Source organism: Leptinotarsa decemlineata, unplaced genomic scaffold, assembly GCF_025532065.1.
Source record: "Leptinotarsa decemlineata unplaced genomic scaffold, Ldec_3_MD MMD2_tig00001064_RagTag_RagTag, whole genome shotgun sequence".
Taxonomy (NCBI): Eukaryota; Metazoa; Arthropoda; class Insecta; order Coleoptera; family Chrysomelidae; genus Leptinotarsa; species Leptinotarsa decemlineata.
The window spans coordinates 149,380-168,178 of NW_027412558.1; the positions used below are offsets into that span (position 1 = coordinate 149,380).

General features: G+C 32.8%; 1 protein-coding gene across 1 annotated transcript in view; it reads left to right on the forward strand.

Annotated features, from left to right (window-relative positions):
* The window catches only part of LOC111517227 (uncharacterized), a 48,477-nt gene that overhangs the window by 519 nt on the left and 29,159 nt on the right, over positions 1 to 18,799 (forward strand). The gene's annotated exons all lie outside the window — the stretch shown is intronic.

Genomic DNA, 18,799 nt, shown 5'->3' on the forward strand with positions numbered 1-18,799 from the left:
TGTTATTCGTTTTGAAACCTTCCAGCAATAGAGTTACTTTGTTTTGCTGTAATTGCAAAGGTTGATGTGAAATAGTCTTTCATAGTTCACGAATAACTCGGGAATGATTCTCGAGGTAGTTAAAAAAAAGACGTCATCTTTGTGTTATGCACAAGGTACGAGGTGAGATATATCAAAAAGTAAGAATTCAATGGGAACCATTCCAAATACTTCCAATTACAGCTGGGGTACGGGATCTTTTGTTCAGAATCAGTTCGAAGATAATATAATTTTACTTTCATTTTAATTTATTGTTACAATCTTGTATTTGTTTTTAATGACTTTAGAATTTTTACTATTCTACATATTTCAATGGAATAGAAGTCTTTTTTGAGAAGGAGACAAGGTTTTCCATTGACATTTTCAAGAGTTTTAGCCTTCCACAGTCTAACAAAAGTCTTGAGAATTTTTATGTAAGTATAGAAAGAAAAAAATCCATATGTTGAATCCACTCAGTAACTTATTGGAGTAAACTACAAGTTTATCTTTTCTATGCCTGTATAAAGTTCTCCATCAATTTTTTCCCGATTAGAAATGGTGAAAATTCCCAAAAAGGAAGATCAAAAAACAACTTTTCTGTTCATAGTTTCCAAAGTTGATTTTCAACCTCACATCTAGATGAAATATTTTTTATTTGGCAATCATTTCTATTGAATTCGGTTCTGAGGAAAGCAAAACTCAAGGAAGTGAAAGTGTTTTACTTGTTGAACTGTAATTTAGATCCTCAATAATGTAAAAGTATCCAAAAACGTTTTAAATCTGAAAATGGCGAGAAAACTATCAAAAACTAGCTCATGGACGAATTACTATTTATTATGACAGCCGAAATTTCAGGAATTTCGATAAACATTTCAGAATATAGCACAGAATTAGGAAAGACTGCTTTGTCTGGTCATCTGCATTTCTGCAATAATCTTCCAGACTGAATCAACTGTATCAAAACATGAGTTTCATTCTCTTTGAACTCCAGTTTCCACAATAATCTAGTCATAATAATACCCAACAACCTACAACAAAGTAGACCAGATTATCTCTAAACAAATATTAGTTATTCTGTTTATTGTCTTCTGTTACCACTAATTACCTTTTCTCTAATGACCAATCATTATAAATTAATTAAAAGGAATTTCAATAACGCCTGTACATTCCAGCACAATAGACAATCGGCCTTCGATGTTTCACATGCGGCGACTGGTGGAATAGGTATATAAATGACGCAAATACTATGCGTTCGAGCTCACTGGATACAATGATGCATATTTACATTGAATCGGTAAAGAATAAACGTACATATATATTTTATAAGTTAGGATGTTCTCCGACTTATGTGTCATCGGCGATGAATGGTTATTTTCTTAGTAACTGTCTACAAATAAAATTCCACTTTAGTAATTCTAGATGTAATGTGGCATGAAAATGATTCGCTTGGAATCAAGAGGACATACACATTTTTTTCAGAAGGACGGAAGGTTTCCTAGGTTCATTTTTTGAAATATATTTTTGTAATTAGCCTTCTGTAGTTACGATACGAGATATGAACTATAATATATGACTAAGATGTTTTTGAAACCGTGCGTGAGTCAGAATTAGTAACCACTTAGTTCATATAAAAACGAAGGATTCAGAAAAAATTTTACTCCAGAAGAGAAACTCATAATCATATTAGTGACTATTCTGGATACTCCCCCAAAAATATCAATAATGATGGTCACAGTTTTAATAGTTGGTACAAAGAATTCTGTTATTCTTCTAACATAAATCCTTCTAAAGTCTGTCCAAATCCAAGATAGAGTAAAACAAAACAAAACCGAAGCGTGATGTTCATGTGATCGCCGAGTGTCAGATGGAAAGGGCAGCGTTCATTGGTGAATTCGCCTTCTTGGTACGAGTTCGGTACCAGCACAGGGTTGTAATCAGTCGTTTGCGTGTTTGTGTGGTGTGCGTTATAGTATATTGTTTAAAATTGTTTTCCAAGATGTCTAGTACAGACACTGCTAATGGCACTATGAGCTATCCTCTGAGTTCAGCCAGGAAACGATTCAAAAAAAGACATTTGAGTGTAGAGATGAAAGAAGTGATTTTAAATGAGTTCAAGAAAGAGATGGAAGAAATTGAGACATCGACTGTCGACGAAGTCGTATCGAAAGTTTACGATAAAATTGGAGTGTGTTGCGCTTCGATTTACAGTGTTTCACGGGAATATAAACAAAATCATACATTTTCCAAACCGAATACAAATCAGTCAAACCAGTATAAAATCAATAGATGATGCTGATAAACATACAATCAGGAGGGAAGTGCATGAGTACTTTTTCAGAAATGAAATTCCCACGATAGACAAAGTACTCACAGAAATAAATGAAGATGTTTTATTGCCAAGTTTTGAGCGGCCAACATTCCATAAAGTATTGAAACATTTGAATTTTGTATGGAAAAAACGAGGGCGCAGTAGTTTATTATTGGATAGAGAGGAAATTGTGTTATGGAGGAGAGAGTATTTGACCAAAATTAAATATTATAGGGAACAACAGAGAACAATTTATTATATGGATGAAACCTGGGTTAATGCTGGTCATACTACCCCTTAAGTATGGGTCGATGAAACTGTGACCTTATCTAGGAGGGCCTTTCTAGATGGACTATCCACCGGATTAACAAATCCATCAGGTGAACTTATATTTATATTAAGACCTGCTTCAATCTCAATATATAAAAAGTAACCGGCGTATTTGTTTCATTTACTTACATACCTCTTCATAATTTCAGGTAAAAGAAAACGGCTTTTTATTTATCACATCGGCAATGAGAATGGGTTTGTTGCTGAAGGGCTGTGGTGTTTCGAGTCGAAGAAAACTGGAGATTATCACGAAAAAATGAACGGTGAATCTTTCCAAAGTTCTACCCCATCTGGAGGATAATGCTGTTATTGTAATGAACAATGCACCTTATCATTCGTGACGGTTAGAGAAGATTCCAACAACGTCTTCAAAGAAGAAGAAATCCAAAATTGGCTGCGATCAAAGAATATTAGCTTTGAAGACTCAATGCTAAGAGTACAGCTACTAAAAATTGTCAAAGAGCGCAAGCTTGAATACCAAAAATATATAGTCGATGAGATGGCAGCAGGCCAAAACAAAATTGTCCTTCGCCTGCCTCCATACCACTGTGAGCTCAATCCCATCGAGTTAATATGGGCGGATGTGAAGAATTTTGTAGCTCAGCATAACACCACGTTCAAATTTGCAGATCTCAAAGTACTTTTTGATGAGGCTTTGAAAAGAGTCACAGCGGAGAAATGGGAGAAGTGTGTTCGGCATGTGATATCGGAAGTCGAGACAAAGATGTGGAAGCTTGATAACATAATAGAGGCACAAATCGAGCCACTGATAATTGAGATTTGTGAGGATGACACTACTGATGAAGAGATAAATTCATCCAGTTGAATAATTTTGATTAATATTCCTTTTGATTTTACATGAAATAAAAATTATCAATAAAGAAATAATTACGTCTCTTTTCATATAATGCTTGAGTGCGCTGTGAAAAATCCAATGAAAATCTTTTTATATTACACATATCATCTGCATTTTTCCCGTTAAACTGCAAAACTTGTGCATTTCACTCGTTATTATAAAAAAGTTTTCCTAAGTATGATATAGCATTTGCGATCAACAAGATGTTGGTTCTGAGTACGACCCTGGCCAATTCTTGGGATTTTCAATATCACGTGCGTAGAGCATGTCAATGTTTACATCCACTCTATCTTGGATCTGAATTTGCTTCAGAATAAACGGAAAGTGGAATACGTGAGAGTGATTACCGATAAAAGTCATCAAAATTCTGTACAAAGCTATAGCGGCAAGCTGGATATGTAGTAGAGGATTCAAAAATGAATGGAGTTAGAAACCAACAATCATCTACTGGGCATATCAGATGATTATCATACCAATGATTACCTGAGTTTCACCTCAATTTCGGCCAGCCAGGATTCCGAGGAGAATGTGAGTTCTCTGGTTAGTCTAAGATTCTAAGATATATGAAAAGGTTGGGGAATGAATGACAACCAGATTCTAGCTCTGAAAAACCCTCTCCATCTTTCAGACAGAATTGCATGATGTAAAGTCGTGTGCAAAGCAATCCTTCCCAAAAGAAACTATCCATTGTTCATCAGAGAACCGACAAGTTTTTTCAAGCACTGAAGGCATCTAGTCGTGAATCTAAAATAATTTGAAAAGTATTCTAAGCCACAAACAAAATCCACAGGTGTTGTACCAAGCTGCTAGTTATTAAACCACCTCAAAATTATGCAAGAGAATGTTATATCTCGATATGCTATGTTATAGTATAATGTTACACCAAATTCAGTTGATTACCCAATTGAAAGGTATTCTAGTATCAAAGTGTATTCTTCATTACAGTGGTTGGCAGTACTTATCGAAGTAAGATTAGCAGTACTTATGGTTAGGCAAACGTCGTGATTCAAAGTGGTCTGCTCTGTCACCTGACATGATTCGTTTTTACGCGAACAGGTCAACAAATAAATAAACGAAAAGAGAGAATGAAACATTTATAAGACTATGCAGAACTGCCATTTAATGCCAGGCCCAAATTTTGTTTTGTGAATCCTCTGCAGGATTTCATTCCTTCATCAAGAAATTATATACTTTTATGATTTTCCAAAGGTTAAATTACTCTGCTGCGTTTTTCTACTGACTTTAGCGAATAACAACGACTACTGCCAGTATGTCAGCAGATATATTTCAGGTAGCTCAATTCTGAAGGTTTACTTTTACGTTTCATCTGTAGACTCGCGGCCTTCGCTGCAAAATGTAAATTTTTCGATTTTGTGGTATCAAAATGGAATAATTCATTTACGAAAAATTTAGAAATTAAATAAATGAATGATCAAATCTTTATTGACTCTGTTGGCTATGAAAACTAGAAAAATTTCCAAAAGGAAATGTATAGTAATGGAAAAACTATTGTGCAACAATCGACGCCTACGTTTTCAATATTGAAATTTAAACTGGCAAGATCAAACCATCACGTCACTAACCATCACAAGCTGATATTACTACATTTACCAATATTTTTACGCAATTTGTCGACCTCTCAATCAATGTTACACGTTGAACCCATTCGGCGATAATTTCTTGTGAGTCAACTTTCACTTCTGTTAGCATATATTGTGGTATTTATTCGTAGTCTTTCATCAGTTATTGTTACGGTTACAACAAATAGATTGATGATAATTGATACGGGATTAACATTTTTGGTTTTTATAATTGTATTCCGTGTAAGGCGTAGACGTAATTCACTTTGATCAGATTTTTATGTCTAAGAAAGAAAGTTCCGTATTATAATTGATTGGATTGGTAGATTTACCACACTCGGTGCTTAAGGTTTATGACTGGTGATGTAAGATATATCAAACTAACGAAATTCAATATTGTCTCAGTAGTAGAATCATTAATGACCCGCATACAACATCTGTTAGTAATTATTAATTATAGCGTTTATTTATACTAGTATGCCGATGTGAAAGAGAAACAAACTAGATACTGGTTGTTTTGAAGATTAGATTTCTGATATTCTCAAGTTGACTTCAATTAAGACTTCAACTGATGAAACTTTTTGATAGAGAATTATAGACTCATATATTATATACATATATTTAATGAACTACATCAAATTTTTCAGGGATATCAAAAGTGATCAAAGATGATTGTAGCCTAAAAACAAAGGGGAGATATAAGATACGTTATTATTTAAATAATGATGCAAAAGAAATAACAAATTTGTTTTGTTTGACTTGGCTAACTTGAAATTGTAGCATATTGGGAGCAAGGAATGAAAATAATTGTATAAAGATATTCCATGAATAAATCGGAAATATTTTTGTTTGATACTCACTATATTATAAATTATTCAAATTGATCATTATGCTCTAAACTACAAGATGCATAAACTCGAAGTCATATCCAATTGTTCACCTTCTAGTTATCCATTTTACTCGTAAGAATGAAGTTTCTGATACTTCCTTTTTCATAAAAGGTAAAACTAGAACTTTTCGAGTATAATGAATTCAAAAAAGAACTTTTTCCAAACACCAGCCAAGTTGACTACTTCAGGAGATAAAGAAAACTGGTAAAGCGCGCTTCGAGAAGAATATTACAGTTCCGATGTTTAGGAAAAGTGCTTGTTTTGGAATCTTTCAACTTTCATTTATGTCAAATAATTAAAACACAAACCATCATCAGAAATGTCTTCAAATGCCTACTTCAAAACTATCATTAACACAGTCGACAAACTCATTTGCAGGACAACTCTTCAATTATAAATAACTTAAACTCGTCTGTTGAAGTCTACGTTTATTCACTTCCATTAATCCATTCCGTTTGTGAAATAACGGTAGAATTATTATCCTACTTAATTAATGAGGATCTCCGATGGTTCGAACGATTATACATTCAAAGCGTTTGCAAGTGGAAGTAGGGCAATAGGGTCTTTGATGTCCGACTGTTTGGTTTAAACGCTTCCTTCACTAAGCTTTTCACCAATTATCTGGAAAGATTCGATATAATTATTCATTAGTGGGGTGCTTTAGAAATGATAACGATCAGAAGATTGACTTGAGTCTTTCTGTGATAACATTTTTGAGGTTTTTACGTTTCTTGTTTATATCAATAGGAAGATTGAACTGTTGAAAAGTTTGACTCACTCTTCATATGACCTGTCTTATATGACATGTTGTTGTTTTATTTTTTATTGAGTGTTTTGTTGCTATTAGTACTATTTTCGATGTGGGATATTCTTGTTAATGACCTGTTTGAATAGTCTTTTGCTAAGGATGTTCCGGTTGAAGATGAGTCTATGGAACATACTATGGTAAGCTGCTAATTTTTGTTCATGAAAGGATGAAAATGAAAGTTGCTGTTTACTCACAATTGATATTGTATTATAATAAAATCTACCTGTTTACCTACTTACATATACTTCTGACCCGCATTAATTCTTTTCTATTTTTTATTAAACCACTTTGAAATTTTCATGTCATCAATCATTACATCAATCTTGATGCATAACAAAACTCTGATTTCTGCAACAAAATCGATAAAAACTGCGATTGGCCTAGTGCAACAATTATAAACGAATCTGTATTTCCAGTTAAGTAATATAATTAAGAAACCACAATCATCGTTTATCATAGTCAGTGAGCGGGACAATATAAAAGTTGATGGATTAGATTAGCATTAAAAAAATCGGCGAACTATTTTCTCCACCAGCTGCTTGCACTCGTTTCCGTGTTGCCATAATTTACCGCAACTTTTAACTTTTATGATTTGTATTCCAGGCATACGCCCAGTTCAATAGCGCGGTTGATGGTGGCTCGGAAATAGATTTGATTTCAAAGGAAATGTTTATTGAATTTTTCTGTTTTTTTCTAGACTACTGATGAACTACGACCAAGTTTTTGTTTTCATTCCTTAATTGAATTCATAACAAATGCGTTTCATCTTTTCAGAAATATCAGGGAAATGAGCTATCACCTGTTTGAATATACTTCCAAATTACAGAACAGAACATTTTCAATGAAGGAAATTTTGTTTTATCCACAAAATTATGTTTGAATTCCACAATGGTGTTTTAATGATACTTCTTTTTGAACCGCTATTTCCTCAAATATTTGGAAGGCTTGAGTGATCGTCAATAAGGTTTTCGGAAACAAAGATCAACAGGCGTTTATGTGGAGTAAACTTTCTGAGAACGTTTTTCCAAGTGGATTTAATCTCCAGCGGTTCAAATCCAATGTGAATCGCTACTTTCGCACAGGCGCGCCGCTCTCGGAGCACCTCGAAGATTATAATTATGAATTTTCTCCAAGCAGTTGAGAAAGAAACAATGCTAGTTCGAGAAACATCATCTTAAGGGAACATATTTCCATTCAAAGTTCATATATTTTCTGGTTTTGAATATATAACTTAAATTCATAGTAAGAATTGTTACGTACACCTTGGTGGACGAATCTCCATCTAGAAATCACTTAAACGTGATAACAATTCTGGACAATTGGAGTAATTACCCTTCATTTTGATTTATTTTGCAGCACTGATATAATGAATGCCAGTTTGACTGGACTATAACAATCGCGCATACATTTGTATGAGATTCCACTGGAGTAAATCTCAGTCACATGTTCAGTACAAATGCCAACTGTTGGTATTGCAAAGTCAATTATCTAGCGTTGTTGGGAATATTGTCTGCTTGCATTCTGAATGGAACTTTCTGTTTCAACCAACAATAAATTCCAGCATGTCTCGAGATAATATTACATGATAACAGAATGTTTTTGTATGAAAGTGAGTTTGATGGAAATTAGCTGTTTCATGGTGAATTTAGATATTATTGACGATTATGAAATACTTTCTTTATCACAGCCATACCTCAAAATTTTATCAACTGATTTTCAATTTTAAACTAAAACTTTATTCATTGGTGTTGCTCAAGAATAACAAAAATTGAGTTTGAAAAATGGGCATTCATCTGAGATATTTTTCAAGTTTTTGGCTAATTTTTTACACGCTGATTCAGGAATTTTATCTACGAAACGTTAAATGATTATATTGAAGCTGAAACTAAAAGAACCTATTCATAATTCATTATTTCTACATTATAAAATATACTATTAGTATTTAGGCATTGTGAAAATGAAGGCCAAGGTTTTTTTGTGTATGAACACAATAGAAAATATTCTTGCACATTTATTGTACAACAGTAACCTATTTAAATTTCGAATTTTCTCTTAAATTATCTGACACATCAAATGAAGTAGATGATGATTAACATGTTATAACGAAATAACGACAACAAATGTAAAATCCTTGAGTATCATTTCACTTTTCTGCTATTCCTCATCAAAAATCGTGCCACAGCAATTAAACGGGTTTTGCCTATACATTTAAATATACCAAATTTATGTTTTCTTCAATAATCTTGACACAGTGGATTTTAATTGATTCAATCTATTTCAGGAACTTTGTTTTTTAAAGTTTTTCTATACGTATATATATATTTGCCTCAATCAACGCCTAAATTGGTAATTGTTTTCCAACGTCAGTGTAGAAGAAGAGCTAAGGGGAATAACTATGGAATTTTTATAGAAAACTGGTCCAAATTTATTTTGAGTGGATTGAATTTCGAAGAAAGAATTTCGGAACGAGATGTGCATAGAAAAATGGAAATCGATATAAATTATTTAAAATACATTTGACGTTGAAGACGTAGAATTAATTTTTGGATAAACCTTACAACATACGAAATACCATGAAAAATGGTGAAGAATAACAAAACTTACGATGAATTCGTTAAACATATTGGTTAGTTATATTCCGATACGAAAGACTATGAACAGATTCAATGAAACATTTATTCAACATATAAAGTGATTATAAATAATTTTGAGTTTGAAAACATATTACATTCCACTACAATAGTAATTGAATTTCAGAATGGTATCTGTAATCAACCTCTATATAATAATGTCGCATGCTTCTGTAGTAGAATGATAATACTGCATTTTGTAGAACGTACCATATAGTATGGAAGGTTAACAGTTAACAAAAAATCTACCAATCAAAAATGTGATTTGTTTTCTGTTGATCACAGAACTTTGAGTAAATAAAAAAATCAACCAAGCATGTAATTCTAGATTTTTTTCCTTGGAATCTATAGATAGTTTGAATCACTGTTTATTCGATGTATTTAGAGTATTTACAGTAATCTTCTAATTGGAAAGATATGGAGAGTCACGAGGAATGGATGTAGTTTCATCATCAGCTCTTTCCAAAGAAGTGACGAGCAGTAATAAAGAGAGGCCATTGTTTTAATGTGTATATCAGCTGAAGGAATATATGCAAGTTCAAGGGTGTCTCATACATTCCCACTTCGGATGACCAGCTAAGATTCAAAGCAACAACCTTAGATTTTTAAATTTTTCCCGATAATTCCCATATAAACCGAAAGAAACATCCTGCAGTTTGATTTATAGCGCCATATCTCTGTCAATGCAGATATCTAATTATAGATAAAATGCTGAAAGGAACTGAAAAACGTAATCGTTCCGTGCAGAACTGTAAGTAGGACAAGGAGATGCGTGGTTTTGAGAGTGAAGAAACCGCACTTGCTCGAAGGAAGTGATATTTTCGCACAATAAATCAGAAGGTGTACTTTTCAACGGGTTTTGAAAAACGCGGTGATGTAATACGCCCTTCTCATTTTTAATAAGGAAAGTTTATTGTAACAGCGGGTAACCAATTATTTCATAGAAATTTAATGAAGAATTATAGACAATACAATGTGAAATTTTTTAAACCATGAAAACCCGCATGGGAGCTCAAATCCTCGTCGTAGGTTACTGTTGATGGACCACTTCGAGGCCCACATTCAAGACTAAAATTTCTGGAACGAAGTTTCGCAAATTAACGTTGAACAGTGTATTTATTAATACTATCATTGCCAAATGTCTGATTGATTTTTTGGGCAGTTTTGGCAGTGCTTTGGTTCAATCTGAATTCATATAGAAAAATTGACTGGAAAATTGCTCAACGACATCATAATAATAAGCTGAAAAGAGCCAATAAATGAGCTACATCAATGTGTAGAGTACAAAATCATCTGTCGATCATTATATACCACAGTATAATGAATACTTATTGATTATTGATATAAAGGTACAAAAACACATTGCATAAGAATGGACAAAACTTTTGATACTATCTAATATGTTAACCAATTCCTACATTAATTTTAGACAACGAGTTCAAACATGTAACATCCACCACAAACGTTTCTCCCATATTCCACTTACCAAACTCTACTTTTTAGACCAGATGTATTTAAACGCTCAACTACAACTATGAAATTCTGATGTTGAACATTGCAGTTTACGTATTGTACTAATAACAGTACTGCTTGAGATAAACCATGAATTTCACGGGTAATTTCTCCACGAAACGTGCACCTTCACGTGAAAGACGTTCAGTTGCTAAACTTCAGGAAAAACATTAAACACAACACCATGTAAATCATTAATACTCGAGGTACAGTTACTTATAGTTGTCCAATTCGCATTAGCATGATATGCAGCGGCATATGACTGTTTTGTGATGAACGAGAACTAATGATGGAGACCGACCATTTGAGAATGATAGTAATCTCATGGGTGTGTTGATACAGGGCTGATATCAGCATAAAAGTACCGGCCCTTGAAAATCTAGGCCAGGAAATGTCACGCCCGTCTTAAGGAAAGTCGGTTTCAGCTTTTTTTCTAGAACCAAAATATGCATTCAAGAAAAACTGTTTCGCCATCTAAATCAATAATGTGAATTCTAGTGTGATCTTCAAAAAGTACTCCATCCTTTGGAACTGCCGACTCTAAAAATAAATCGCATTTTTTGTTCAAAATTGGCTTCATTGGCTCCAATAACGCTATTTTGTATTCACTGTTGATGGTATTTTCCTCCTCAAGATAGTCGATGAATATTACACCATGTACATCCCAAAATTTCAGTACCAACTGAAAAGCGGTAAATACAATAAGACTAGCGTCATATATGTGTTATGCTCAAGACTGAAAGTATTGAATGAAATACTGAAATCCAAGAAAATCATAGTTAATTAACGCTTAAAAAATTTCAAGTTCATAGAAGTTGTTCTGCATACAATTATAATAAGAATTGAATCCAATTAGTATTTCGAAACAATCATGAAAACAAAATGAAGAATTGAAGTTCAAATGATAATGACAAATATGAATGAGAGATGAAACAAAAAGTGATACCAGTTTTTCATCATAAAAATACCCGATAGAATTGCGAAAAGTTTATTCCGCAACATTAATCTGTTTCGATAGGTATATTATCATACAACCTACTTATTATCTAGAATTAGATGTCATAAGATTAAAGTGAGGTGTGATAACTTATACTTGAACTCACATTGTTCAAATTGCTTTTGTTTCTTTTGCTCGTATACGTGCTCTTTGCATAAATAATGCTCAGCATGGAATAATACGGGCAACGTGCATGACATTCTCCACCAGATACATTATCAAAATGAACAGGATTAAAATAAGTTCTTCAGAGTCAGCTCAGTTATGTAGTACATTTTATAGTATGAAAATATTCCATCCGATGATCGTTTGAATTTTAATGAATGTCAACGATGTATTAATTCCCATACAGAGCTGTAGTTTTTTAGTTATGTAACTTTAAAATATGACAAGTCTTGACCAGTACCGTCGATTACTACTTCCTGTAAACTCTCAGGAAATGAATCGACCGTGTGAAAAACGACTTTTACATTAATTCAATCCACTTATCTCTCGTTCTCCGGCCATTCGATGCTGTAAAACCCGTACTTCCGCCCAAAATGATGTAATTTGAATAAACTAACTTCAGGTGACGTGTCCTGGCAATAACTAATTCAAAAGTCATATGAAGGAAATACAGTGTATTACATATGTGAGAGACAGTTTTTGTGGACAAGTCAATGTTTTCGGTTTTTTTTTTATTTTGGAACTTCCACAACTTACAAAGTAATTGAATCTAGACCTAGAACAACAAAAATCTGTTCAAATATAATGAAGGGAAGATTCGAAAGGTCACCGCAAAAAATCACCTTCACAAAATACTTTAAAATAGGCAATTCATCTAGACACGCTTCTGTAAGCTTTCACGCGCAGAAATATTTGTGTCGAAGCTATTTTTCGGGTTTGTGCCATACTTATAGATGAAACGTTTTAAAAAAAACCTTCAGAACGATCAACAAACTCGGAAGATAGCTGTGAGACAATTTTTGTACACTACTACTCCAGTTTTGGTAGCAGACGTTTTCAAAATTTCATAAGAATCAGAATAAGAATCTTACGTTGTCAACAAAATTTGTCTGTGATATTTATTTTCTCGGATAATTATTTTATTGTCTTGATATAGTGATTGAAATGTAATCAGCAAACACGATTCAGAAGAAAGTATTCATATGTGTGAATTTTACCCAGCCAATGAATTATTTGATGAATCTAGACCTCTGAAAAAAATATCAAGTTTTAACATATCTGAAAAAAGTCATTATATGTTTTATCGATCAACTTGTTCATGTTGATCTGTCTTCTATTGCGATAGGAAAAATATGTCACTAATTTTCTCATAACACTGGAATAATGATTATATTTTTCATTGACAATATTTTTTAGTACAATTCGACACGACTGACTACTGAAGGTATTTAAACAACTTCACTTTTCTTAGTTTAGGCGGTCGAAAACAATGCAATTCGAAAAGAATATTATCCGATATCGCATTCTGTTCGCTACAAGTTGTTGAAAACTCTTGTGGGAAGTTGACATAGCCAACCTACCAATGGCAAAGACCAGATCACTCTCACTCTGGTCTCTCCTTTTAAGGAATCGAGATAAGGTGCATACTGAGAAATTTGTGAATCCACTACTGATTTTTGCTTATAAATTCAGCCATAATCTGGACTGGAATACATTCTATTGATCATTGACAGGGACATTATTTGGAGAGAGCAGTTTTTGGCTTTCTACTTCTACATCTTTGAACAAAAATGCGGAAATACTTCAAAAGAAAGGAAAAAATAACGGCACAGAACTTTCTTTCAGGATTTTTCCAAAAACAAATTTTAGTATGATGAATTTTGATTAGATTCCATGTGAAACGAGAGAGTGCTGTCAAATTTTTCTAAAATAGAAAGGGGGCTTTAGTGATAACTCGTTTGGAAAGTATTTCAATCATCTATCCACTGCTGTTTTACTGTTGGAAATCGACTTAGCCGTTCCAGAGTGATTAGCAGTTTTATATTCGTTTCAAGAATATGCAAGAAAGAAATTCTTAAAATTTCACTCCAGTTTATTTCGAAGAATATTCAAAATGTTTATTATTCATTACCTGACAATAATGAAGTCTGTGCCCGATTTTTTTCCTACATATGAAATGTTCCTGGGTTAATATCATAGTAAGCACCTCTTTATGTATCAACACAGGTATTTTGAAAAGTTACAGCAAAGAAGAAACATTATTTGATTTCAGATTTGGTGGCGACTTCGAACACCTTTTGTCATGAAATATATCAAAATCATTTGGAAGATAGTAGAAAATATCTATACTATGTGGTAGAAGATCATAATGAAGAAAAGAGAATTGAAACTTCCTATGTTTTGTAACAAGTAAACAAAATTTAGGTGCTCAATTAAGCCAAGTACCTCAATTATTACCTACAAGGGTGCTATATAAGGCCTAATGTAATCAACCATTGTTAGTTCAATGCATAAGTTTGAAAATGTCCTTATAGGACGAAACTGCAGTAACACTAGTTACAAATAAAAGTGGAAAAAAACATAGAAAGTTTCAATTCCCTTTTCTTCATCTCTAAAATATAATCGTTCTTTATTTTTCTTGAATACCAGCTGTAGAAAATATTTTTCTACAGTTACTAAAAGTGGCTATGGCAAAAGTTCCTGGATAATATAATTCTCCATTCAACAAAGAAACAGTGTTAATAGGTGACACATTTCCCAGCAATTCTTTTCTCGCACTAATGATGCTCTTCTTCAAACATCCATAAATAAACAAGTACCTCGTTATTGACTAGTTCAGAACAAACATTTCAATGATATGTTTGGAGGTTGATAGATAAATGTAGATATTTGAATAGTCGTTTGTGTTTCCTGCCCATACACAGTGAGGATGGAAAGTAAGTCCGTGAAAGTGACTGAAAGAAAGCCATCTTCAAGAAATTTCAGAAAACAACACTTGGATATGTATATACCGGCGATGACGCTGATTGTTGTCTGTAGGAAGTCAACGCCTTTTCCAATAACAGATGATTCGATAATATTTCCACGTATGACTGCGATTCAGTGATTTCGCAGTTGATATGCAAATGTGGTAGTCTTGTAAATACAGTGATGTCACTCCACCAAAATGGTTGGACTGTGACGATCACATGGATGTTTGTTTTGTAACGATCACTCAGACCAGAGGTATTTTGTTGTCCTGAATCATCTTGAAGTTATTTTCATGAGATGGACGTGAAACGAATAGAAGATGTTCATTAGCTAGTTTTGAAACATAATACAGGGTGTATCTTGAATGATATCATTAATTTTAGCTGTACAAGCTATAGAATAGCTTCTTCAGCAAGTCTTTACTTGCCTTTACACCTTTACAACTCTGAAGAAGCTATTTTATAGCGGAAAACGTTTAGAGATTGTGTAAAACCGTTAAGTAAAGTCCTTCTTGACAAATCTATATATTTCATGTCGACTTCAATTGAATCTCAGGAAAATAGCTGATGATTTGTTTTACGTCTTGCTTTCAAAACTTATTATATAAGAGTTTGTTGATAATACAGTGAAAAAATAATTAAATACTTACATTAGATAATTTATTCATCTCATTACCGATCATTCAAGCATGAATATCAACAACCTCCATGAAATATTATGCGAAGAAACAAATAAATTAATTTATTCCTCGAATGAAGTTGCTGCACAATTATATTCCGTTTCGAATTGATTATTCGACCCTAAGAAATGGGTTAATTTTGGTAAAACTGTTGTGGTAATAAAAGTTGGTGATTATATCACAGCACTTTCTTCAAACATCAACCGTAGCACTCAAATTTCAATTTCCACACTTATCACTCCATGAAATGATTAGTCAGTAGTACTGAAATGATGAATATTAGAATAATATATGAATATGAACTGTTAACGTTAACGTTTATTTTTCAAATTAAAAGAAAAACCTTCATTTGCAGATTTACCAGTAAATCGTGAATCGTAGTAAGAAACGTTAAAATCAAATAATATTTCGAATAACTGAAACAGAGTCTGAACATGTTTACTATTTTTTTTCGAAGTGAAAGTAATCATTAAAGCAATTTTCAATCAATGTTTCTTTATTTTTTCACACAGAGAAATATTGATTGGAATTTGGCCATAGATTTCTATTGTTAACAAAACTCCAATCCCATTTTTATGTTTAGAATGGGGAACATGGAATTCGTGAGACGCGAAATTAGTTGCTTCATCGATTTTTGTGCATGTATCCTTTCTAGTGCATTACACAATAGTAAATTGTAAAATATGGTATTCACGATGGGCGAGGCTGATTTTATCTGAAATGATAGATGGAGAAAAAAGAATGAAACTAATATCATTACAACCGAATTAGAACCATTCATTATGATATTCAGAACAGTGGTAATTGTTTAATAAACAAAACAGAAAGGAATGCTGTTGATGTATTTCCAGTTATTTCAAAAGCAAAGTTAAAATTTACCGGACCATTGACACTGCTTCAATTATATATGAAGTGTTTGTTACAAACTTAATTTATTCGTTTTTCCAACATCTTTTTTTACCGATAAGAATTGAACATTTTATTATTTGTTTGGTTCCATAATCTGAAAAAAAGAAGTTGAAGGAGTAATGCAAATAATTTCTGTGGTATCTCATATTTCCTAATGAAAGTGACTGGAGTCACCTCAACTGATCATAATTAATTAGTATAGAGCTTTTATAACATTTTTTCCCGCCACGCTGTGTAATTTGGAATAATCTCTGATTTCTCAGCTGGAATGTTAACTCTCAGCAGGAAATTCGATATTAAACCGTTCCTTTAGCGGTTCTGCTATAGTTCTATCATCGGAGCGAATAGAAGAATGTTGCAACGAGTTATATGAGCAATAAATTTAATGAATAATGAGGTAACTTACTGATTGATATGGTTATTTGGATTCCATTTGGTGAAACATCATTGCAAAATAATGAATGTGAATGTGGTTTGTATTTCTCGTAATGATCCTCCGATCATAGTATAACATCATGTCGTCACGATTATTGATCGATTTTGAGTACGTGAAGAGATCAGGACCAACTATGACTCTATCACGTATCAAGCTGATTTATGATTGTTTTAAAGAGTGAAGGGATTATTATATATATATATATATATATATATATATATATATATATATATATATATATATATATATATATATATATATATATATATATATCGATGAGTTAAAAACAAAACTATTGATTCATTGCCATTTCATTCGATTCAAATGGTCACGATTATGAAACTACTGAAGTATTAATAGAGGATAATTGAAAATTGCTAAAAAAAATATAACATACCTTTGTACTGAATTAAAAAAAAACATTGAAAAAATGGCGCAGTACACGTGGCTAATCATCATAGACTAGTAGATGCCGTTGACAAAAGATAAGATTTCATTCCGCTATCACACGTTTTTCTACTCAAAATCAAAATGGATTGGTAACACCTCATGATGCTCAACATGAAATTTCATAATCTACGATTTGCTTACATATTTAAAACTTCGTTAAACACGAGTTCCTGCAATAGCTGGTCATTCAGGGAATTTATGTCTAGGTGTGTCCACAAAACAATAGTAACAGTTGTAACTGTATTTAGTTGAAGAGCAGGAGCACGAATCCAATGGTCAATTTACCGACGAGGAAATGAATATCTTTGATGAATAGCCAGTTGTCAGGTCATTATTGTCTAACTGCATTATAGTTATGAAGTCTGTCCGTTCTCGAGGAACAGTTTGAAATATGGCGCATACTTTAATGCGACAAGATGCTCAGGGTCTTTGTAAGTCTTGGGTTCAAGTTTTTGTGAAGCAGTATTCATTAATTTCTACTGAAAATAATGATTTGCTTATGATGGCCAATCAAAAATAATTATGATCTTGAATAGTCATTTTTCTGCAGAAATTGTAAAAACATATTATGGAACATATTCTACTGAAAATAATGATTAGCTTATAATGGCCAATCAAAAGTTATGATGGAATTTATCTTGAATAGTCATTTTTCTGCAGAAATTGTGAAAACTTATTATGGAACTCAAGTTCAACCGAAGTGAAGAATGCAACAATATATTATATATCAAACTTGAACTTACTTCTGAAATTTAAACATTAACAATGCACTTTTACAAAATTGGAGGCTCTACAATAAAATTTTATTAGTAAATTTACATTTTTTGTGTAATTTCATGCGGTAAAACTCGCACATCATTGAAATTTCAATACAAAAATTTCATAAAAACTCACGAATTCAATGAGTATATCCACATAATTTATCATGTAATGAAATATACATCAAGTGATTATTATACATAATCGAATGTAAAAGTACATAATATACCGTTTTCATGTGATTTTACATTTTTCTTTTTACTGTGTGAATACGCCCCCCCCATTCTTAATTTTCGAACAAGGCAGATTTGAACAAAATTTTTGTGAGAAGAAATCATTTCAGATGTTTTTTCGTAAAAAGGCAATGGTATGATTGTTCGGTAGTAGGCTTCTGTCATCAAAATTATTATTTTAATATATTTAGTATTTAACCTACAGTTTTTACAGCAAAACAGCTTGGTTTATTGCAGTCTCCAGCTTCAAGGTATTGTAACATGATTCTGTTCGAGTTGTTAATTTTTACATTATTCTTATAGGTTTTCCAGCAATTTTCTTCCTTTATCCCCTTCATCCTCGGATCCCAACGACCTTTTCCCCTGAACTACCGATCACTTCCTCACTGGTGGTCCATTGACAAGCTGTCTAGAGGTCAACTCCACTGATACTCCATCCAACCGATTGTCTGCCTGGCAAAAGTTGCTGAGGTTTGTACAATTTTCTG